The sequence below is a fragment of the Myodes glareolus genome, chromosome 4 (genome assembly GCF_982192425.1).
Source record: "Myodes glareolus chromosome 4, mMyoGla1.1, whole genome shotgun sequence".
Taxonomy (NCBI): Eukaryota; Metazoa; Chordata; class Mammalia; order Rodentia; family Cricetidae; genus Myodes; species Myodes glareolus.
Window position 1 is genome coordinate 41,067,319 of NC_142029.1, and position 25,614 is coordinate 41,092,932.

Genomic DNA, 25,614 nt, shown 5'->3' on the forward strand with positions numbered 1-25,614 from the left:
AAGAGTGTCTTCTGCTGTCTTGGAGGTCCCCTGGCCACAGAGAGTCAGGCCAAGGCATGATGTCGGAGATGGAAAAGCAGGATCAAAGACAGTAAAATTAGATACTGCTAGCTCTCTCTTAACCATCGGAAGCCAACATATCACTATTCCTTTGATTGACACCAGAGAACGAACTCTCTGTGGGACTAGTCCTTGGGTGAGATGAGCAAAGAGAGTTCATTTCACCTCACCAATATGTTTTGATAGATAAAACATTCCTAAAGTCACTTCCAACAAGGCCACGCCTACTCTCAGCAAGGTCACACCTAATCTTACCCAAACAGTCTACCAACTGATGGCTTTCAAACTATTGAACCTACAGGGACCATTTTTATTCAAAGCACCAGAAGTTCCAAGACCCATTTGTACCTATGCATAGAGCTAATTTTTAAGTAAAAAAAAATTTTCTTGCAGTTTTCTAATAATATCATAAGTATTTATTAAATAGAACTCATTTTGATAACTGCATCAGTATATAAACAAACCACATTTAGATTTTCACAGAAGGTTTTAACTTTCAGTGTTCAGGTTGAGGAAGAAGGAACAAACAGAGCAGCATTTTGCTCAATTTAATTTCAAAGCATACTTTACATTCCAGTATCTCTTTTCGAGATAATTAATAGCAGTCTGACTCCATAATCTACCTTTTTAGCTTCAAAAGCACTCATACTGAGAGGCTATTATCTGTTCTGACCACAGCTCAGAACCATGTAATGGCTATTACTGCTATCTTCAGTTTAGAGATGAACAAACTGAGGTCAGGCAAGTTAAAAGACTCATTCAAAATCCTTAATTAACTGGTGATGAAAAGACCGGTCTCAATGCAATGACAAAGTCTTCTTTCTACTATATCATTTTTCCACTTTTAGTTGCTCATGTTTTCCTAAATGCACAGAAAACAAACTGACTTATATTTATGGGCTAAGATATATTTACTAAAAAATTAGTACGTTGGCATTATTTCACTCAATTTTATAATGAGAATATATGAAGTTTGCTTTGGTAAGTGTTGCAGATATTTATATTTATTGATAGCTAAAAAGAAAAAAGGAAAACTCCTGCTTTGTGGAACAATAGAAAGTCACCTTGTTTTCTTTATTGGATGTAAAATAACTATATCTTGAAGATTTTATAGTGGCATGTCCAACCTTAGAATATTCTTTCTAATTGAATATAAATGATATGGTTATGGTTGCATATAAGTTGAAAGTATCTTCCTCCTTCATTTATAAAGTTTCCAAAGAAATCAGAGTACATTTCATAAATGAAAAATTGCTTCTGTGTAGCTCATGGTTATTTCTATATCTATGGGTCGCTAAGTTAATCACTTCTATAAGTTGTTACATAGGGAGTATTAATCACAAGTTCCTGAGACTTAATGTGGTTATCTTTTTAGAACACTTTTGAGTGCATGTTCATTCCACCTACTTAGTATTTATTTTCTGGGATGGCTCTTTAGCTTTATTAAAATATGTGCTTGTTTCGCCACATAGCATGTATCCCTATCATAGTTCTATGATCCAAAGTAAAGTCTAACACCATCCCCTCTGTCAGGAATAGAAATAAAATGCTTCTCAGCCTGAGCCCCAGGAGGGGCTTCCTCTAGCTTTCTGGTGGTTTCTTCTCATTCTTCAGGGTACACTAAAAAGCAGTTCTTCATCTCTTTATGTTGCTCTGTCTTGTGATGATGTAAAGCTGGGATCTACAGTTATCTTCCTACGTCAGAATAGTAAAACACCGTGTAAAGGAAGATAAAGCCCAATGAATAAAATAAATTTTACTAAGGACTAGGTTAAGACAACCCTGAGGCCTACAAAATGTATAAGTGTCAGTACATTTTGTCAGCATTTAAGGTGATCTAACCTGTTTTTTTTTCCCCCTAGAAAATTCAAGCACAACATGACTTAACTTGATAAGCCTTGCAAAAATTTGGAGTTTAGTCGATGGAGGATGGGAAGTTACTGATTGTTTTGGGTTTCAAATATATAACTTTCAGTAACATTAGCATTATTGGTTAGAAATAGAGAAATAGTTTAGTTTACCTACTCAGACAGCATAACTGGGAGACTTCTCTGGACTACAAATGACTGCCCCTAGAAGAAAAACATGTGTGTACTACTATAAATGGTTCATAAAAGAAGGAGTAACACCACACCCTGAAACTTATATCACATCAGCCCCTTAAAAAAATTGAGACTTCCTAATAGTCCTTTAAACTTTGACCTAAAATATGAGTATAAAGTTTAGTATTTCAAATTTCTAAAGTAGGACTCTAATAGGAAACACTGACCTTGTCAACAACATGAGGGAACCAGAGAGAAAGCAGGAAAAAAAACTTAAATATCTAAACTGTGCAGAAATGTATGCTCTTTAATACTCTGAGAAAGATAAAAACATTCTTTTCAAACCCCATAAAAGAATAAGATACTTAAAGATTTTGTAGAAAGTGAAAAAGACCTTTTAAAAGGTAAGAACATGATGATAAAATATACAAATTAAAAACTTAGAAGGTCATGTGGGAAAAATTCCCAGGAAGTACAATAAAGGGAAAGGAGAATATATGGAAACAAAAGCAAAAATGAGTCCTCCTGTCGAGCAGTATATGAATTTTAGGATTTTCAAAGAGGGGGAGCTGGGAAATCTATGGGGGAGGAAGGGAATAATTACATAATATTTCATGATCTTCCTAAAAACTAAACCCTGTAATTCAAAATGGAAAACCTAGGGCTTTCACGAAAGTAGATTTTATATTAAGGCTATCATTGTGAAATTCTAAAACACTAGAACAAAGAAAATTCAAATTTCTGTATAGTTCCAGATATAAGAGGAACAAAATAAAATAAACAAAATACCACCAAAGTAGTCATAAAGGATATCAGAAATAGAAGCAAACCAGAATTTTCAAATGCTAGAGGTAGGATTTTAGAAATGTGGAAGAATCCGCAATATTGACTTGTACTGTACTGTACTGTTTTCATCTTATTTTATTTCTACCATGTTAGGGAAAATTTGAATAATTTTCAGACATATTTTATTGCATTGTCTTAAAAGATATGCCCTAGCCATCTAACCGTGGAAATGTGTGTGTCTCGGGTTTTTTAGTCTCTCTTGAGAGTCTTCTCCTGCTTGGTTGTTTCACGCAGCCTTGATACGATGGTTTGTGCCTCATCTTATCTGATCTTTTTATGCCATGTAGTTGAATATTCTCAGTAGGTCTGCTTATTTCTGTAGGTAAATGGAGGATGAATGGATCTGGGGGAGAGAGAAGAGGGTGTGGGAGGTATGGAGGGAGGGAAAATGGAGGTATTGAAGACAAAATGATAAAAGGTACCTCCTAGACAATCCTTCTTGCTGCTGGATATTATTTTATGATAAAATGAGCTAGCAAATGAAACAAAGTGAAAAGTATTAGATGCAAATAAGTGAAGGAAATGACAAGAAAGAAGTTGGAGACAGGAGAGTTGGAGTGGCAGCTGTGCGCTAAGCTAAGAGAGCCACCATGTGGGTTTAGGTCAGTCAGATTTGGTAGAAATTAAGAAAAGTATGTGGCTGGAATATGTAATATATACAAATATCTTGAGACTAACTAGGGGTGAGTTTTTATTAAATGTAGAGAGGGGCTGCAGGCAGGCCTGCTTTTCGCCTCACCTGGCTCCCGCGCAGCTAGCTTAGTCCCAGAAATAACACACAAATTGTATTCATTTAAGCACTGCCTGGCCCCTTATCTCTAGAGAGTTAGTTACTGACTAACTCTCATATCTTGATATTAACCCATTTCTAATAATCTGTGTAGCACCACGAGGTGGTGGCTTACCGGAAAAGATTCAGCGTGTCTGACCTGGTGACTGGCTCCATGGCTTCTGCCCCATTGCCCTCTTCCCAGCATTCTGTTCTGTTTACTCCGCCTACCTAATTTTTTGTCCTATCAAAGGGCCAAGGCAGTCTTTTTATTAACCAATGAAAATAACACATAGACAGAAGGCCCACCTCCATCAATTAAATGCTTAAAAATTAACACTGTGAATAAATCAAAACAATTACTAAATAGGAAAATATAATATTCTATGTAGCATAGCTATAAATATTTATAATGATATGAATAATACCGAGTAGTGGTTTCGCCATAATTAAGAATCACCAGCATATAGAGAGTGAAGAGAAAGGGAAGAATGAGGTGAGATGAGTGGGTGCTGAAGACAGCTAAATCTAAGCATTCAGAATGGAAGACCAGGCATGCTCTTTAGAGCAACATAGGTAAATATCAGATATGAACGCTTTAGGTAGAATGATGGGGAAAGGCGTGCAGAACTACCAACCTGGAAATAGGCATAGACCTGCATGATAGCATGTGATTGAGCAACTTGGGCACTTGTAAGAATAGCCAGAATGGAAGTATCAGTGCAGGAAATCTCCAGCGTTTGATTGTGGATTTCAGGTGGAGAGGTAGGAGAAACAGACATGAATAGTATTTCTAGCTTCTGGTGACTACTGCATGAAGAGGTATCCTGGGCAGAGAAGAAGCATAGCCCAGGTCCACTTTCTGACCCAGAATTTAATAATGACCGCAAGATAACTGTAAGACAGACAAGAAAGCCAGCAGTCAGCATTATCGGTGTGTAACTCAAAAGAGCGCACTTGCCATGAGATGAATTTATAGAGGGAGCTGAGTTGGGTGCTTTTGTTTATTTGTTTAAACTGTGTGAAAACAAATTACAGACAGGGAGAGTGCACTGTCTGTGACAGAGGCTGGGAAAACAACAGTAAGTGCCCGTGCCCAAATGAAAATTACTGTAAATAAATGAATGAATTAGAAGCCTGAGCCTTAGCGGGAAAGCAAGGAAAGTACAGTCATAGAAGCCAACAAAGGAAGGCTTGCTGCCTGTTATTCAGTTTTCCTAAGGTCAGAACTGAATGATTTCCTAAGTTATAGTCATTTCATACTGATGTGTACTAGATGATTTAGTGCCATTGTCAGGAATCTGCTTTAGCTGCTTCAAATACTAGTGTGTTGCTGGTTCTAACATTACTCATACTAAAACAGGTGAAAGGTTAGCTGCATGACTCAGTGGATAAAGTGCTTGCTGTGACAACCTGACTTCAGTCATTGGAACACAGTATGAAAGAAAAGAAGGGAAATTTGAAAGCTATCCTCTGATACTGTAGACCTGAACTCACACATATCACACATGCACACACACATGCACATGCATACACATTCAGACACATAACGCACCCATGCACACTTAAATTTAAAGAGAAGTAGATTTGTATTTAAGTTAATGAAAGAAACTCTATATATAATTAAATTAATAGAATTATGCATTTTATAACATTTCATTATATTATTTGAATATTTTTGATGGACTTAAGACCAAAAGAGAAGAAAAAGGAGTGGGGAAAGAGCAAAAAAAAAAAAAAAAAAAAAAGAAAAAAAAGGAGGTTTCAAAGACTGGATATTTTCCTCTCAAAAACCCTTAGATTCCATTCCCAGAACCATAAAACAAACAAAAACAAAAGAAAGAAACAGCACAGAAAAATAAATCAAAGAGTATGTCAATATCATCCCCAAATCACCAAATTCAATCCTTGAGCCATACATATGAAGATAATGGTTATATAATAGTTTTTTTAAAAATACTAAGTAACTTGGCAATATAAAGCATTATTAATAATACTAATACCAATCTTCCAATAATATATCTTATTGCAGTGTATATGGCCATGATAAGTCTAAACAGAGAGACTCTGTTTACCTTTCTATTGTTTCTTAATTGCAGAGCTCACATTATTGCTGTTATATTTTGCAAAGAGGGCTACTCTTTCCCACAGCATGCAGATACTGGTTCCTGTTTTAATGTCCATTAAACCTGCTGCTGAGAATGTGGCTCAAGGATCAGCCCTGTGAGTATCCCCTGGAAGCTTGGTAAAATTCAGACTCTTGAGCCGCTATCTCAGAACAACGAAATTTAAATCTGTATTTTAATAAGGTCCCCAGGTATTTCACACAGACATTAAATTTTAGAAACACCTCATTAAAAGATCTTTATTCCAGCTTCTAATTTGTTAGACCTACATTTGCTGAGTTCTTGTAACTACTTTGAAATGATCGGGAAACGCAATTTCAGTCACAGTCTGGAAAGGTGGTTGGATGTTACTGCCTTACAGACAGGAACACTGAGGTGGAGAGCAGTGACATAATAGTCCCAAGAGAGCAACCATGTACACTCAGATCTGATTTTGGTTTAAGAGCTGTAAGTACTTGTCTTGGACAAGTCAGTTGCCACCTACACAAATCCTCACTTCACGCTACAGCTCATAGAAGCCCAACCCCTTGATCAGAAGTTCATCAAACTCTATAACGGGGACTTTTACTCTGGGTCCTGAAAGTGAGATTTTGGAAATAAAAGGTTATATATCCTTTTATTCAAAAATATTTTCTTTAAAAAATGTAGCCCTTTAGGTATAGTCTAGGTTTTTTTTGTTTGTTTGTTTGATTTTCATGAAAAAGAACAAGTTGAACCACATAAGGGATATAAATGCTTCCAGTGTAATCTTGTCATACTTTTAATAAAAGTAAATTGTAACATTTCGTCGCTGATGGTATGTCAGCTAGTATGTGAATATAGTTATACACAAAGGATGGATTTGTAGTTTTGCTCTTACTTATATGAAAGGATGTTAAGAGCTGGAGGACAAGGGCATCCACTGTGAGATATGTCTTCTATAAGTGACAGGGAATCTATACCCATGAGATCTTAAACATATTATCACCTAAACTAAACATATACTACACTACCACCAGTTAGCACACCAGAGTGGTTGAGGAAATCTCATATGGCCCAAAATCTAGAGGACTAGCAAAAGGTTATTAGCAGCTCCTGGGAGAGAGGGATATGCAGTCTTCTCATGGGATGAGTCCCATAGTAGGTCATCGAATCCCGAGTGGTCAGCACCACATAAAGATGCATATGATCAACACTAAATGGATGCTGTCGACTGTACACACACACACACACACACACACACACACACACACACACACACAAAGCTATAATAAATAAAATGAGGATAGGAATTAAGAGTGGGCTTAGGGACAGTGGAAAAGTTGTAGGGAGAAAGGGAAGGTGAGAATGATGTAAATACGGTACTCTTATGAAATTCTCAAAAAATTAAATTTAAAGATGTTTCTCTTGAGAAGGAATCTGAAACCTCTAAATTTACCTTCCATAGGTAAATTAGAAATCTTCAGTGTAGAATTCCCCACATTGTATATACTGATGCAGAATCAACACTGTTCTTCATTGGATTGTTGTCCAGTGATACATCTGTCCCCACCAGATAGTCTGGATCTCATGGCATGTGAAGTTTCCAAAGGTTTCACAGGTGATGTTAGGGATAAGGGATGATCAAAGCAGTCATCACTATACTAAGAGGCAGGGTATTTAAACATCAGTACACATATATGTGTGCAAACACATATCCTGCTTAGTAAGTGACAGAAAACGTTGTCATTTCCATTTGCGTTAAGTGTGAACTACTTGGCATTTCTCATGTTGGAACAACACTGGTATCTTAATATGGTGATTGCTTACCCTCTGTTTGAATTTATTATTCAAGAAATGCCTATCATTTGCTGACTGTTTTTTGGTATGTCTATTACAGTCACAGCCTGACTCAGCAATTAGACCACACATTTTAGAAAAGTTGTATAGTAAGTAGTTCTATGTAAAAGTACGTTAAAGTATTTTCTAGATACACTTCGAATCTATGAATGAGGTTTCATTTTCCATAAATTAATTAAATACCAAGAGAATTATACTGCTGAGGAAAAAGCTGTACATTCATAGGTACAAGGGTCAGTTAATGCTGGCAGCACAACTCAATAACAAGTTATTACGAAGCTCTTTTGCAAACCTGCAATCTGCTAAAGTATGAGCAAGTAGCCTGGTGCTGAGCACTGTTAAATGTAAATGCCAAAATAAATTGACTTGCCATGCATTGCCTTTTCAGAATGCCATATTGGCTGGCAAATGTCCTGTTTTTCTACCTCAAGATAAATGGAAAAGAAGATATAATTAGCTTCATGGATACTGTTCAGTTGCTGTCCTAGGCACTCTCTATTGTTTTCTCCTTCTATTTCTAATGAGTGACCTGAAGTCAGTTACAAAGTATAATAGCATCCTTAAGGATTAAGGCTCAAGAAAATCTACTGAGAGTGATTCCTGCCATTCTGATTGCTTTTGTGACATCAGACAGTCATACAAGAATTTTTCTGTCAGATAAACATTTGGAGTTAGGATAGTGTAGAATTCAGGAAATTAGCAAGGATTTGTATTAGGAGAAAAGCTTTTCATTTACTAGAAAGTCACGTACAATCTCTAGCGCTGCATTTTATAATTTGAAAATGAATTAGGAAACGATAAAATGATATTTGTGGAAGTACATTCTAATTTTGTAAATTGTTATGCAAATATTTTATTATTAAATGTAGCTGTCTTTGTGGAGTGAGAGATATGTAGTTGTCAAATTAATCATTAAAACAATTGTGAAGATGTATTCCAAAGAAATCTCCAGTTATGCATTCCTGCTTAGGGTGAATAATTCAGTATTCAGAGGTGTAAATGTGTTCCATACTTTATAATAATAAAGTTTGGGGAATGGAGAAGAGAATAGAAGGTAATGGGAGGAAAAAGTTTATTTTTTTTCTGCGCCTCATTCTGTTTTGAGTTTGTCATGTCATTATGTAGAGGAGTTAAATAGAATTTGTAGTTGACTTCTCATTTGTTTCCCAGCCACCCTGACACGAATAAACATACATAAACTATATTAATTACTGTTTGCCCAATAGCTTAGGCATATTCATATCTCGCTCTTATACCTTAAATTAACCCATTTCTATTAATCTGTGTACCACCATGAGGCTGTGGCCTACTGGTAAGTTTTCCACCAACTTTCTCCTTCAACAACTACAGGGCATCTCCATGACTATGTCCCCCCTATATATATATCTTCCAGACTGGCTATATTCTTCTCTGCCATATGCCAAAGTAGCTTCTTTCTTAACCAATAATAATAAAACATATTCACAACATACAGAGGGGGAATTGCACACCAATAATTCAACAGTGAAAGCAAGTTTTGTGGAAGACTGCATATGTATGTGCCACTGGGCCTTTGTTAATCTATGTTTTTCAATAGAAGGAAATTGTTAGTGTCACCTTTAGGATGGACCATCCATGTATTCATTTAAAAATATTCTTTTTCATAAGAAAACTTTGGATCCCAGATAAGAATCATCTAGCAAATATAGCTTAGATGAATATGGTTAGGAAAAGTAAAGGAAGAAGAAATTGATGGGATGTTGAACCAAGAGTGGTTCTTAAATCAATTCAGATATTTGCTGATTACTGCCACCAACTTTGTACCACTGTTATACCTACATGTCTTGCATGCAGGTCACCATTGTAGACAAAAGGGTTTGTAGCTAGGTTTTTAGCTTTAATTTCTCTTTTGACTTACTTTTGATTTCTCCTTTGGTAGCATGCAGAGTACCTTCCTGTACCGTGAACTTTATTCCATAGAGGTGAAGGCTGTAGATAGGCACTGGCTTGACTCCTCTGTTTTTAGTAAGTTGTTTAGGTGTTGTCTCGAGCAATACTGCCATTTCCATATTCTGTATTTGAATGTTCAGTTTTCTTAGCATCACTACTGATGAGACTATTCTTTCTTCTTGTTGTCTTTGTCAGAAATTCACTGAACAAAACCTCATGGAACTTTTTCCCTTGATAGCCCTACTAAAGAGAGAACATCAGATGTTTCAAGAAAAAAAGTACATTGTTGTATATATTGGAAATTATGTATGACATATTTCCTAATCAGAGCCTTGATTATTTGTTGAAGGTTTTTTTTTCTGGAATTATCATTTGAGAATTGAGACATTTCAAAATCTTGCATATAAGAGATCTAGACCATTTCAGATGTTAACACTTGGGATTTTGGCGTTTGGGATTGTGATGTATGAACTAAAATCATTTGTGAGATATTGGTGTTTGCCTGTAAGGTTTTATCTGTTTTTCATTGTAATTATTTAGCATATGAAATTTGACTATAAGTCATTTTTCAGGTTCTGCTTAACAATATGTTGTTTAGAACTTATTATATATCAAAATGCAAGAAGATAGCAGAAGGTATTTTTATCCTGAACGGAAATGATAAGAGTTTTATGTTCAATAGAAGATACCTTTAATCAGAAAGGTAAAGTGTGAGACTTGACACAACCCAGACACAAAACAGAATACTGTTGGGCCACCCTTGAGTTTCTGGGGAAATGTGCTTTGAATATGGATGATACAGTATTCTCTGATTCTTTGAGTGGTTGCCATGCTTTACCATATATTTCTTATCCAAGGAAAGTGTCTCATTAAAGTTTCATGAGTTTCCAACCTCCCAATTTAGATAATGTTGTGTTCATTTGTTTTCAACTAGATATGTGATATACACCTGTATGTTTGAAGAATCTTCTATGTACAAATGTTAAAAATGTATACTTCATTTTGGGGACATCCTTCCTTGAGGGCAAAGAAAAGAACTTGAGTTGATTTTTAAACTATATCTTTATTCAATTTGAATATTAATTAGAACTTTACATTTTTATGAAAATGAGGAAATAAGACTAATAAAAAGTTTTTTTTTACTTTTTGATAGTGGTTTATCCAGGAAATTCTAGATATTTTAAATAATGGCTCATAATATAGAGTTTGAGAACCAGAATCACCCATGAAAGGAATGGATTTCCAGAAGGAATTAGAGCAGATAGCTTAGGGATCATTTTGCAGTGATTATAAGTGAGTAGGTCCACTTTTCCATCTTTGCTGAGAACAAGACAAGAAAAATATTATTCCATCCTAGACTTAAACAAAGAATTCTCTTTAACAGAACAAATTCTTAGAGCATTAGAGAAGATTAAAAGAGCAGATTATTATACATTTCCCTAAGGCCCTGAAAATAGAGTCAGCTTTTCGTTTCTTCAGAGGGTGAGCTGTCCAATGAAGTGAAAATGTCCTGACATCTCATTGTTCCTTCATCTGGTTTGCTCTTAGTTTGCTGTATGTAATATATCACAAACTTTATTATTATTCTGGCAAAATAAGTAAATACTTAATAAATACAGGTCAAAAGGAATAGCTCACAAGACATGCACATAAAATGTATTTGAGACAAGCTGTTGACTTATGTGTAGTTTTATGTCTGTGTATTATATTGTTGCTTTGGATTTTAGAAAAAGAACTGTGATTCCCTCTGATTAGTGTCATTGAGTTTCTTTTTCTTTTTTTCTTCTTTTTCCTTTTTTTTTGATTTTATTGAGCTATACATTTTTTCTCTGCTCCCCTCCCTTCCTCTCCTCTCCTCTCCCCTTCAACTCTCCTCCATGGTCTCCATGCTCTCAATTTACTCAGGAGATCTTGTTATTTTCTACTTCCCATGTAGATTAGATCCATGTATGTCTCTCTTAGGGTCCTCATTGTTGTCTAGGTTCTCTGACTGCCTGAGTTTTCTTTGCTTTATGTTTAAAAACCACTTATGAGTGAATACATGTGATAATTGTCATTCTGGGTCTGGGTTACCTCACTCAATATAATGTTTTCCAGCTCTACCCATTTGCCTGCAAATTTCAAGATGTCATTATTTTTTCTCTGCTGTGTAGTAACTCCATTGTGCAAATGTCAGCTTCATTTTCTAATAGAGTGTAATTTTACTCTAAGATACTGAAATTTTACTTTCTGTGTTAATGTACCTGCTGCTCTTTGAAATCACCTAGACCTGTCCATGATCGATCCTTCAACTGCAGGATAACAGAAGCAGTGCTTGTGGAAATATTGAGTATGGCGAATATGATTAGTATGCACACGTATATTTACATAGGAGTGGCCCTCTGTAACATGATATAGAAAGGCTTGTTTAGATTTATATTCCAGTCCATTTTTAACCATGTTGACTGGGCCTGCAAAGTATATCTTCTTGTTTGTTTCTTTTTGGAGACTGTCCTGGAACTAGCTCTTGTAGATCAGGCTTGCCCCAAACTCAGAGATTTGCCTGCCTCTGCCTTCCAAGTGCTGGGAATAAAGATGTGCGCCACCACTGCCTGACTGGGCTTGTAAAGTATATCTTTATAGCAACTTATGCCATATGCAAGAGGTTCATCTCATGATAAGGAAGCTAAAGAGAAAGGAGACATAAGGGTACCATAACCATAACTCTGTCCAAGAACATACCCCAATAACCTAAAATATCCCAGTAAATGATCTCTCATAAAGGTTACATCACCTTCCAAGAACATCATGGAGTATATCTGATGTCTTTAACACATGGGCCTTTAGGGAACATTTAACATCCAAACTAGAGCTTTCTACCCCTGGCCTCAGAATAATTTTGTCCACATTGTAATGCAGAATTCATTAAATATATATTCCCAAATTCCCAATTCTTAACACCCCAAAAGATTTTATAAGTCCAAGTCCAAAGTCTCCCATGAGGATCAAACAAACAATTAAGCCATGAACACCTGCACGTGCTTCAAATGAAAGAATGAAAAAATAGGAAGGGTAATCACACTACGGAAAGCCCAAAGTCTAAGAGGACAAACATGAAATTCCATAGCTCCATAGCTCAGACACTAAAAAGTGTCTAAGGTAACCATAATAGGATGTGAGCTCTCAAATGCTTTGGGAGCTATGCACCTATGGTATTCATGGTTGCAATCCACTCAGTCTTTGTCTAGGCTTGCTTTGTTCAGGGTTCAGGCCATTATGCTTACGTGTGGTTGCAGCACTTGAGGCTATGCCATCTGCCAAGATCTGTAACTTAGGACAAGATGTCTATAGCACCTGAGCAACTAGCAGAAGGATCTGGTAACTCGAGGTCATTAATAACTTTCCCCATAGGCTGGGTGCCAGTGACTCAGTGCATGCGTATCTAGGTAGTGCATCAGTGTCTACCAAAGAAGACAAATTATATCATCTTTGTTTATCTTCTTACTCAAGAGATTTATTGACTTCTCTTCTTGTGCCTGGCAGTAAACTAAATTCAGGTAGAAAAATGGGTAAAGCTACTATCACATATTGTAAAAGTGCAGAGAATGGATGAACGGAGCTATATTATGGTAGACACAGTGTTGGAGTTTACTCCAGCTTAGTTAAGGGTATCATCGAGATCTTGACAGCAATAATTAATAGAATAGCATGAGCACAGGTATACAAATAGCAGTGAACGGAGTAGCTCTATTTCAGACATGAGCAGGTTATGGTTCTTTCTGAAAAGTGAACAGTTAGGTTCCTTTATTAAAAACTTCCAGTGACTCATATACAGCGATATCTACAGTTCACAGTTATGTTTGTCACTTCCTCACACATAGTTAATTATCCACCCTGTATTCTAGAGAAAATATATGATCTCCATATAGTAATCATGATACTAGACTTTATAGGCTAGGATCTGTGCAATCACAAGGGCTGAGAGAGGTGCTTAAAGCTCCCCCCATCTTTGACTACATCATCCACACCTTGTTCCATCAGGTAAAAACTGACTTTCTGATTGATTGGTGTGATAGATGGCTTAGATATCTCATATTAGTTGTCAAATTCAAATAAAACACATGGATTATCAGATCAATGGGTATAATTTGCTTATTCAAAACTAAAGATTATTATTTGAGATTAAAATTAATTAGGTTTCCTGTATTTTAATCTCCTAAATCTTGCAGCTCTATTTTTTAATTCAATAAGAATTTTCAGATTTCTTTTCAGACTCTGCTACTTATATTAAAAAAAAGAAGTGACTAATAGCATGTGAATTGACAACAGTGGAAATATAAGGTCGGCCAAATATATGACTTATGTTGATGGATGTGGCTGAATGTGAATTAAAGTGAGTTAAATCAATGCATGCTGAGCAAGTCTGGCTGGGATATGTTGCCCACTCTCCTATGTGGAATCTCATTACTGTCCACCACATCTTCCCAGGTGAGAACAGACATGAAAAGATAGTTTTAATGAGTGTAGAGGTGTACTTGGCAGATGGTTCAGCATTTTTTTGATGCCAAACTGCAAAAAGTTGCAGTTAACACTTGACTAAATCTCCAGATCTTCCTCTAGACCACCTGTTAGTGACTGTGGAAGCCTGGCTCTGGAGTCAGGGTGGTAAATGCTGCGGAATAAAGAACTAGAAGTAGTTTATCTCAGTTACCTATTACTAGACCTATCTGTAGGTTGGCTGCGATCCAGGCAGGATATTGGCAAGAGTTTGGTGGCATGAGTAAAATTGTCTATCAAGCCTGCAGGAGATGAACAATGCATCTGCCAGCTGCTGGAGAAGAAAGGGGAAGGCAGTCCAATCCATAAACAACAGAGCATTTGTTTAGGTATCAGAGTGAAAGTTTCCAACTAAGCTAGTATTCATGATATGAGAAATTAGTAGGATGCAGACAGTGGTAAGCTTTTTAGTAACTTCTGTCAAAGTGGAAATACATGGCAAGCATATATATCTTTAATTATTAATAATCAAGGATTAGTAAACAGATCATACATTAGAATAGGAATTATCTACAAATTTTCTTCCAAATGCCTAGCAGAGATTTCTGTCTTTGTTCATGTCTTATGGCTGTACGTGTTTCTTTTTTTCTTTTGTAAGTATCTACGCTGTCTCTAGATTGATGGATTGAAATATATCTTCTTGATTAGATCTCTTTCTGTAAGAAGAGAAGGTGGAAAAACACTTGAAATCAGAGCTGCTTGCTTTGAAACTGGTTTCATAATTGAGCATTCAAGATATTTAATTAAAACTTAGTTGTACTGTAATTTTCTTTTAAAATTGATGAAAGTTGTGTAACTAGACAACACACATCTTTCCATTGTTTACAGATGCATCTAGTTATTGGAAAAAAATTTAAGTGAACACATGGATTCATTGATTTTGTATTTACTTGACAGTACTTAGCTTGCTGAAGAGAAATCCTGTGGAATCAGGAACATCACAGCAAAAGTGAATTGGGAGTAGCTTTCTTTTTAAACAGAGTTTGAGCTTATGCTCCGAAACTCAGACGAAAGAGTAAGAAGTAGAAATTGTTTTCAGAACTTGTTACTTTCAGGAGCAGGGGTCAGGTTATTAATTGAATATTTCTGTAATCTTTGTCCAGGAGATTAGAATAACAAAGCAGGGCTCCATAGTCATCCATAAAAAAGCTGATCCCTGCAGAGGGGGGACTCGCTGTTCATTTTTATAGCTGTGTCGTGGACTGACTGCAACCAGTTAGAGATAGATTTATGCTCTGGTAGTAACATCACCTGTCATATCTGTTTGTCTGTCTGTTTGTCTCCCTGTCAGTCTATTTATTTATTTTCTCAGTATAATTCAGGCTCTGTGTGTATGTGTATGTGTTTAAAGATTCTTAATGCCCATTCTATCATATATCAGTGTTGAACAAGATTTCTGTCCCACTTAGTCCCACATCTGTTTAGTCCCAAATAAACACACAGAGGCCTAAATTAATTAGAAACTAATTGGCCTATTATCTCAGGCTTCTTATTAACTCTTATAACTTATATTAACACATAATTCTTGCCTGTGTTAGCCATGTGGCTTGGTACCTTTCATCTGCTAGACAATCTTATCTTTCTTCCTCTCTGTCTGGGTGACAACTGCAGACTGCATCTTCCCTCTTCCCAGAATTCTCTTCTCATTGCCCCACCTCTACTTCCTGACTGGTTGCCCAACCTATACATCCTGCCTGGCTACTGACTAATTAGCATTTTATTAAACAAGTAGAAGAAACAAATCTTTACAGAGTATAACCATTGTCCCGGAGCATATCAGTAGTTTATTTCTTCATTTTAAACTTTTAGTGACTCCTGCTTATGGCTGATTGACCCCTAGCTATGTCATTTTTAAATCTTTAGAGGAACTGTTGCAATGCATTTAACACCAATGCTAGTGGCCTCACTCTCTGAACATTATTCCTCGTCTTGAGAGTCACACAAGCTGACTCTTTATAATATGGAGTTTTCATTGACAGTGACTGTGAACAGAAGACGACTAACCAATACAGGTGAATTATAACCTATATTGTAGAGCCAACTTCTTATGTAAATTTTGCAGTCATGTCTTGTCAGAACTGGTTATAGTTTTCATCTGTTCTGTTGGTCCCTGGCCAGACAATGGCATATTGTTTAATCATAGTTTGATAGATCACCTTTGAAGACAGACTAGCTAACATAGGTCATACACACTGCTTAGACATGACTTGAGGTAATATTTAGCTCAAAACTGAGAAGTCAGACTAATGCTGGCTTTGTTTATTTGTTTTTTTTTTGGTAGGTATTGCTTATCTCAGCCCTGTGATGGTGTGAATTCTACTTGTTTGTGTACCATATTTTATGTATCTTGACCTGGCTAAGTGTGAGAACCATTGGACTAAGGCTCATCAATTCCTGGTGACTATCAGTGCAGACAAAGCACTATGGTGTATAAGAGTGTTGCATATAGCATATGCAAGGATGTCATTGTGGGGTGACAGCCTTAGAAAATATTGCAATCTCTGGTTAATGCTGTGGTTCTGTATTCTGGAGTCTTTGTGGAAGCTCACATACTCAGACCATCTGAAGACAAAGCAGAAAAACTGGCACTTGTTAAATGGATGATGTGATTTTATTTTTCATGTATTCCACCGACAAAAATGATCTTATCTTTGCAACGAGGATGAAAGTTGCATGATTTCTTACAAAGCAGAAGTAATTGTGCGTGAAAAGTTAAAATTTTTCAGAAAAGGTATGCTGGCATCCATAAAATATCATTATGTATTTTATCCAAGAACATTTAATTTTGAGAAAATACCTGTCCTTGTATGCTCTTTAGGAGGAGCACAGTGTAAATGTTATCGCTGCCTTACTGAATCAGAAGTCTTTCCTGAAAAAAATCAGAATAGTTGGTGTGGGATTTCCCCCCTCTGTATGCTGTGAATACCATTGGTTAGTAAAGAAACTTCTTTGGGCCTATAGCATAAATATAGGGGAACACAGCTAGGTGGGGAAAACTAAACGAAATGCTGGGAGAAAGGTGGCAGAGTCAGAGAGAAGCCCCCACTGGAGACAGACACCAGATGGAACTTTAGCTGGTAAACCACAGCCATGTAGCGGTACAGAGATTAATAGAAGTGGGTTAAATTAATATGTAAGAGTTAGTCAATAAGAAGCTAGAGCTAATAGACCAACAGTGATTTAATTGATACAGTTTCTGTGTGATTATTTTCGTGTCTAAGATGTTGGGTGGCCTAGGAAACAAGTGTTCTGCTCTCTTGCAACATTCAATCATATTTCAAGCAAATTAAAATTTCACCTTTAATTTAAATTAATGAATATTTTATTTTACTAGTAGTGTCTGGATTACTTGACTGCCATAAAGAAAATGTCATCATCTTGAACCTTCTATAGCATTTACATGTAAAAGCATGAGAGATGATGACTAACTTGTTCTTTTCCTGTTTTCCTCATGAGATTAAAAGTCCTGCCTTTTTTTTTTCAGTAGAGCACATGTATTTAAGACTTGCTGGATATTCTTGAGTGTTGTTGTACTCAAGATCCTAAAACTAGGTTTCAAATACAGAGAGTCAAAATGAAAGGGTGTCCTGCTGGCTTAAGGTGATGCTGAGTAGAGACTTGTGGTCATTCTTCCTAATGCTGGGGAATGACTCGTACTCCTTTCACTGTTGCTGTGAAATGAATCACTCTAAAACTCTGTCCCCTGAAACAGTATTTCAACCCAATCAAAGTGGTTAGCATTGAAAGAACAATCCCTTATGAACAAGAGCGAGCAAAAAGGAGTCCGTCCCCATACACAGTCGGTAGGAATATGTTAGACTAGAACCTATGGAAGTCCAAATGGAGGTTCCTTAAAATACTACAATTATCACATAATTCATTTACCACCCTTAAGTATATACCCAAAGAAATGAAAGTTGAAACAAAACATATGTGCACACTTGTGTTTATCAGATCACCATCGTATGGAATCAGAGCAGATGTGCAAACATGTGAACATATGAAATATTTTTTAGCCTTAAAGGAGAAGGGAATCATTCTACTTTCAGGAAGCTGTATGGAGATCACCATGCTAAGTAACATAAGCCAATCTCTGAAAGAAGTAGTGTGGGTATCACCTTAATCTATTGTCAGCTGCCTTTTCCAAACAGGCTTAAGTTCTACTGAATCAACAGAGTCCCAAGATGTTTTTACTATACAACATTGAATTGATACAATAATATGAATAATATGAATTATTCATATAATAATATGAATAATAATAGAACCTCAGTGGTACCCTGGGATTTACATTAAATAACAGTTAACATTTGGGGTTACTTTTTAGTCAAGTTGTTACCTGACCTTTAGTTTAAGTTTGTGTAAGAAGCGTAATGTGAAACCTGACTGTGTGGACAGATAGTAATATTGAAAAGAAAGCAAATGCAAATACTGGCAACAATTAAGTGGGGACAAGTTGAAATTGAAAGCTAACTCTGGCCGCATGAGTCAGGATTACTTAACAATTGTAACATTGCCAATTCTTCATTATTTCTGAACTATATTTAAAGGATTACTTGGAATCAGGTTATATAATTTATATTATGTACATCTCTACTCTTATTTCTTCCAAATAAGAATATGTAAACTTAGGCAAAGTCAAATGAATTGTGTCAGACTGAGTATATATTAAACCACACTGAAATTGTAAATTTTAAGTTGAAAATGATTTAAATAGTGATTTATTTAAATAATGATTTAATGATTTAAATTCTACTAATAATGATGATTTTAAAATCTTCTCAAGGAGAGAAAATAAAAGGAAAAATTGGAATGACCATGTTAGGATATGTAGGATTTATTCAGCTAATTCTATTATTGAGAAATTGTATTTATAATTATTTTTCTATAGCATGGAAAATAACAGCATTCATTTCTCTATAGACAAGTGTAAGTCACAAGGGAAAAGACTAGATTGTTTGCGGACATTTTAAGAACAAGGGGTGACTGATGAGGACTTACTCTAGAACACAGGCATCAAGGGCAAAACAAAGCAACCTTTTGCAACTACAAAAAAGAAAGGTCTGCTTACTCCATAATGTCAGTGAGAAAAGAAGTAGTAACCTGTTTGTGTTAATAAAAATGTCTTGGTCATAAAATATTAGCCCCATACTTCAAGTGTTCAACAGAAGTGACATGAAAGGTATTAGAGAGGAGCCCTGAAGGGCTCTGTGCCAGTGGTGTATATAGGGAGGGCACATTCAGAAATTAGTTTTAGCCTCTGGTGAACAATAAATCTGCCTCAGCTCAATAGAAATCAACTCATGAACAAAAAGAAAGAGAAGACCCAAATGATGTGAAACAAAATCAAATAAAGCCCCGGGAGTAAGGAAATCAGCACTAGGCATCTCCATGCCACCTTCCTGACACAGTCTTTCAACCTGTTCTTCGGCCAGATATCTTTACATGCTGCGTGAGCTCCTGACTCCATAGCCTGCTTTACTTTATCCTTGATAGCTGAAAGAAGCTATTGATATTTAGACAAGCAAACATCACTGTCCCTTCCTATAATCACTATCATTTTTCCCTTTAGACAAGCAAATATCATTATCCTTTCCTATAATCACTATCATTAGCACAATGGAGAATCTAATTGAAATAACATGATTCCCATTAAAATCTTCCTTTCAAAGCAGGGGTAAAAATGTTTTAGTTCTATAGAAAAGAATGTACTCCCAAAGGTCAGACCTGGCCTTTTCCGCCATACATGTCATTTTCACATTTTCCTATCTTTATGACCTCTGGATAGAATTCCTATTTTAAATCTTTGTTTTTATTTTGTATATGAATGTTTTTGCCTGCATATATGTCTTTATACCATATGCATGCAGTGCATTCAGAGAAAGAAGAGATCAATGGATTCCCTAGGGTCAGGGTTACAGGTAGTGTGAGCTGTCATGTGGGTGTTGTAAGTTGAACTCAGATCCTCTGGAAAAGCAACCAATGTTCTTAAGCATTTAGCGATCTCTCCATCTCACCTTAGGTTTGCTTTGCAGAATAAATTAGTAATCTTAATAGATTCATGTAGAGAATATGTTCTTCAACATGCCATAATCTTCAGTCTTAGGCCAAGACATTTGGTTGCCCTGTGTGTACTAATCCTCCATTTCTGAGGTCAATTTCTGTTATATCATCTTTCTTTCAAAAAATTCATGTCTATATTACTAATTTTAATATATATATATGTGTGTGTGTGTGTGTGTGTGTGTGTGTGTGTAAGGCACACATGCATGCATTCAAACATGTGCGTGGAGTTTTTGCTTTGGTCTTAGGGTCTGTATTTATTTTTTCATACTGTCTTAAATTGAAATGAAAGTGCATCACTTTTCTAGTCACCCCTTCATTTTCCTCCATTATCCTTTTTTTCTACCCTCTCTCAAACCCCTTCTATTACTTTATAGTCTCAAGTTGATAGCTTACTTTTCATTGATTGTTATTGTTATATGTGTATGTATATGTATAATTATATGTATATATGCATGTATGTATAATGCCGAACACACACACACACACACACACACACACTCACATATATTTGTGTTACTGAGTCTGTTTTCATTTTTGTTGTGTCTATGATTTCAGGACTGACCACTCTGCATTGTTTATCCACAAGAGTCCCTCATCCCTGTGGTAGGATAGTATCCTCACCTATCAGTCATTAGTTGTCTATAGTTCTTTGTCTAGGGTAGGAACTTATGACATTTTCCTTTGTAGTTACGTTCTTAAATACTTGTACAACTACCATCTTACTATAGCTCATTTATATTCTGTTTTATGTAGAATCTGTATCTGTATTCTCTTCATTTCTATTATATATTTATTTTCCTTAGTGTAATCAATAATTATTAACAATAAAGCTAGTTTTTTGTGCTTTATGATATGGTTCAGAGAAATTTTAGAACAATTTAAATGTCAGAATTTATCCCTTTGACAGTACCTTGAATCCTTTTGATTAATGTAGCACCCTGAAAATAGGGACAGAAAAATTCCTTGAATGACAGAACATGTTGAGCTCATACATGTAAGAAATGTAGAATGTGAATGTAGAAAAATGGTTCCTTTTTCTGTCAGAGAGGCACAAAAGCCTAAGGGTATGGTAAGAGCTGTTCTTTTCATATGGAAGTTGTTTCTAGATATGTCTTGGAATTTGGCTTTGGAATACTATTTCTGTTGTATTTATTTATTTTGTTTTGAGATTTTATAAGTCTTTCTGTTACCACTATCTGATGTCTCATTAATTATGGGATTTCTCTACTTACAGCTTAGTTGCTTGAATATTCAAATTTACTTTCTTCAAGAATTATTATTTTCATATTATAATATTTATATATTGTTCTTTACTATTTATTTCATCTCTATTCTTTACCTGTTCTGTGTCTCAATTAAATTCAATTTGCTTTTTTTATTGTGAACCTAACTTTTCCCATAGTTTCCTTTTCACATTTTTCAACTTATTCTGTTAGCCCATCCAAGAAACATTGATATTAGGGTATGCTGTGCTTTTATGTAAACTAAAATGAAATACAGAACTAAATATAAAAACGTTTTAAAGTACTGCCAAGTATGGTGGTCCATGCCTTTAATTTCAGTGCTAAGGTGGAATTGACAAAAGGATCTCTGTGAGTTCCAGATGAGACTGATATATGCCGCAAGTTTCAGGCCAGCTAGGGCTGCATAGTGAGATCCTATTTCAAAAATGTTTGAAAATAGATAAACATATGTAAAAGGATCAAAGCCGGTTGAGCAGTTCTTCTGGATACACAGAATTATAAGTTAATAAATACTTTGTTGAGATATTATGGTGGTGATAGCTTGAAGCTTTCATTGCTCTGTCTAATAAATATGTTTTCAATCTTCTTATTACCATTTTCTTTTAACATGCATTAGAGTTCTTGCATCTGTGAGCTCTATTGTCCATTATACCTAGAAAATTTTCTTCCTTTGTTCTTTCCTGGTTTTCCTTCCCTGTTGTCCTCCCCACCACACTGCCTTTCCTTATTTACCAAAGATCAGCACCAGAGAGTGTACACTCTAGGCCAGTCGGCTATGTGCTCTACCATTGAGCTGTCGAGTTTCACCTTCTGCTCTCCTCTCACCCCTCTATCAGTCTCTTCTGTCCTGTTTCTTTCTTCTGTTTTTCAAACTCTGAATGCGGTGGACCTTCGGATTCTGTTCTGACTCCTAGTCTCTCTCCATGCTCCACACATACTTTTTCTTATCTAGTTGGTTTCCTTTCCTTCATTTTCCCAGTTTACTACCTTTCTCTTTAATCTCATGTTTATCTCATTGACTTAGTTTAAGCTGCCAATCTTCTATTTCGTGTTTACAGTTCTTTTTGCTTTTCTAGGACTCTGGGTAATTTTATTCATAATTATTTTCTCTTCCACGCTTGAAGCCTGACTAATGCTTCATGTCTTCAGAAATCATATTTATATTTTTTATTATTGCTTACTAGATGATAGTTTATTTTCAAGCCTGTTTGTACATCTTTTATTATAAGCCCATGTTTATCTGAATTTTAATCTATAGGAAGTCTAAAAACCGAAATTGAAATTACTTTTTCCCAGAAGTTGTTTTGCATTTTCATATTCCAAATGCCAGAAGTAATTAGTTTTTCTTCTCAATTTGTGGCTTCCTGAAATACTTAGTAGTATAAATCAGATCTACAAACCAAATATAGACATGGCTGCTTGGCAGATTCTTAGAAATAGCTATTGCTCCACTGTTAACAACACTGAAAATACAGCTCCTGAAGGTTCCCTTCCAGGGTTGTTCCACATTTTAAGATTAGGCTTAATGCAGATGTTAATTTCATGGCCAGAAACCACACAGTTAAGTTGAAAGAAAAAGAGCAACAGCAACAAACAAACAAACAAAAACCCTCCAAATTCTAAAATATTTCAATAGGGGCTGGATATGGCTCAGTGGTTAAGTGCACTTACTGCTCTTCCAAAGAAAAGGTTTGGTTCCTAGTGCCCACATAACAGCCAACAACTATCAGTAACTCTAGCTGCAGGGAATACAATGCTTTCTTCTGACCTCTGTGGGTATTGCAAGCACGCATGGTACACAGATGTACAGGTAGGTGAAATATACACATAAAATAAAATAACCTAATTTAAAATTAATCTTACAATATATTTCAAGAAACTTGTGATTTTTGCTTCGGGTTGTGTTCTAGCTATGCTGCAGCATGTGAACATGTCAGCATCACTAGTCCATGTTTCACTGGTAATATGCGCAATTTGAATCTAAGGAATCGTACTGTTAAATTTATTACAGAAGGGACTAGAGAGATAACTCAACCATTAGAAATGCATGCTGTCTTTGCATATAATCAAGTTTCAGTTCCCTGCACCCATGGACCTACATCAGGCAGCTCACAACTCCTTGTAACTCTGGTTTCAATGAGTGTGGCCTTCCCTTCTCGCCTCTGTGGGCAATGCACTCACATGCAAACACACACATACACATACACACACACACACACACACACACACACACCATTTTAAAAATAAAAATAAAACCTTTAAAGAAAATTTATATTACAGAATCTGGAGCTACAACAGCACATTGGTTGTCCTTTTAGCTGACATATAAGTATTTTGTGACTGGCCAATTCAAGGCTTAAGTTTTGGAGAGAGGGATTATTTTGATAGATCCTGGATTACTGCCCGAAGTTCTCTAATAAGCTATAGATTCTTCTCTGATGTAGATGTTCTATTGAGTAGATGAAGCATGCCCAATAGCTAAAAGAATTTATTGTGTATGCTGTTAATCAGTTTACCATCTAAACTAGCACTTTGGGACAAGAAAGACACCTCATTGGTGACGAAAGGAACTCTTTCTATTCCAGAGGACTGGAATTTGCTCAGAACCCACATCAAGTGGTTCACAACTTCCTGGAACTTGATTGATTATAAAAAGCCAAATGGCAATAGCTAGAAAGAGAAAGGTTTAACATGACTGGCAGGCAGAGAGAATAAATAGGAGAAATCTAGAAAAAAAGAAATCCAACGAAAGACAGGCAGGAGGGAATACATGAACAAGTGAGATCAAGATCTTGGTGAGAAATCTACAGAGACAGCTGAACTAAGCCCGTGGAAACTCATGAACTCTGGATGGATAGCTGGGGAGCCTCCATGGGTTTGAACTAGGCCCTCCGTATGTGGGAGTCAGTTGTGATGCTTGGGCTGAGAGGCTCCTTACAGTAGGACCAGGATCTATCCCGGCTGCAGGAGCTAGCTTGTTTGAGCTCATTCCCTATGTGGTGATTAAGAACCTACAGAATTCACTATCTTTTGATTGATGGCTGAGTCAGATAATAGTCACAAAATAAGTGTACGCTCAGCACCTACTTCTAGTCTGTTCTGTAAAACACATTCAATTCAGGGGTTCAGTGAGCCCATCTCAACAGCAGAACTCAGCTCATTCTCACTTCAAAGACATTTTGGAAGAGATAGTTTCCAACTCTTTAGGCTCCTGAAATAAAGGAAGATTCAGTAGGAGCAGAAAGGTTCATATGAGTGTTTATCTAGCCCTTTCATAGATTCACAGTTTCATAGTTACCTAAAATATTACACTGTTGATAATTCTGACCCCTATATCAGCCTTTCAAAAAGGTCCCATTATATATCAAAAAAGAGAAACTTCGATTATAACTTTGAATACTTAGAGGTCATTTACAAATAATATTTACTGAATTGTAAACTGCACTAAGAGTTATATAGCCTTTTCCCATTAAGTCTGAGTAGTAGCTCTTTTCTATACTATAGGTGAGGTCTTTCTTTTGAAATTGTATTCTCAGCATCATTCTCTACCAGGATTACATTCATTCCACAAAAATTTTGTTCATAGCATTTAGCTTTTCAATGGCCAATAAATTAAATTTGTATCATAACCATCAATGCTTTTATATTATTGTCATGAATTATTGCATTGTGTTGTTGATTGGGCACCTTACTAGGAATGTGACACTATGCTAAGCATTTTTACTGTGCTTAACAATTCTAAGCAGTTCCCTTCACAGTTGTTTTGTATGTGTGGAAGCTGTGACACAAAAGGCTTAGAGAGTGCTCGTGCAAGCTCTGAACACAGCCACGCTGAGACTGGATTCAGATGATAGGCTCTAATGTAATCTTATCCCTGGCATCACCACTTTATGACTACTCCAAAGTCTCCTTTGTTTTCTGTGATTTTTTTTTTAAATCTCCACTTGAACTTGCTGACTAAAGAATTAAAATGTGGAGAAAGGTACACACACAACTAAAGCATCAGTTAAAAGAACATAACAATCTGAAATCTCTTAGAGGTCAGAAAAGGGCAGGTTTCTCATTAACTGCAAAGATGAGAATGTTGTAAACATTTTAAACTTACAAGTAGTACTATGTTTTTATGAGCATTCTGAATCTAAACCAATTATGTTGTTAATAAACAGTGATAAGAAAAT

General features: G+C 36.0%; 1 protein-coding gene across 1 annotated transcript in view; it reads left to right on the forward strand.

Moving 5' to 3' along the window:
- Mei4 (meiotic double-stranded break formation protein 4) overlaps positions 1-25,614 on the forward strand; it is a 156,381-nt gene that overhangs the window by 62,420 nt on the left and 68,347 nt on the right. The window lies entirely within an intron of this gene.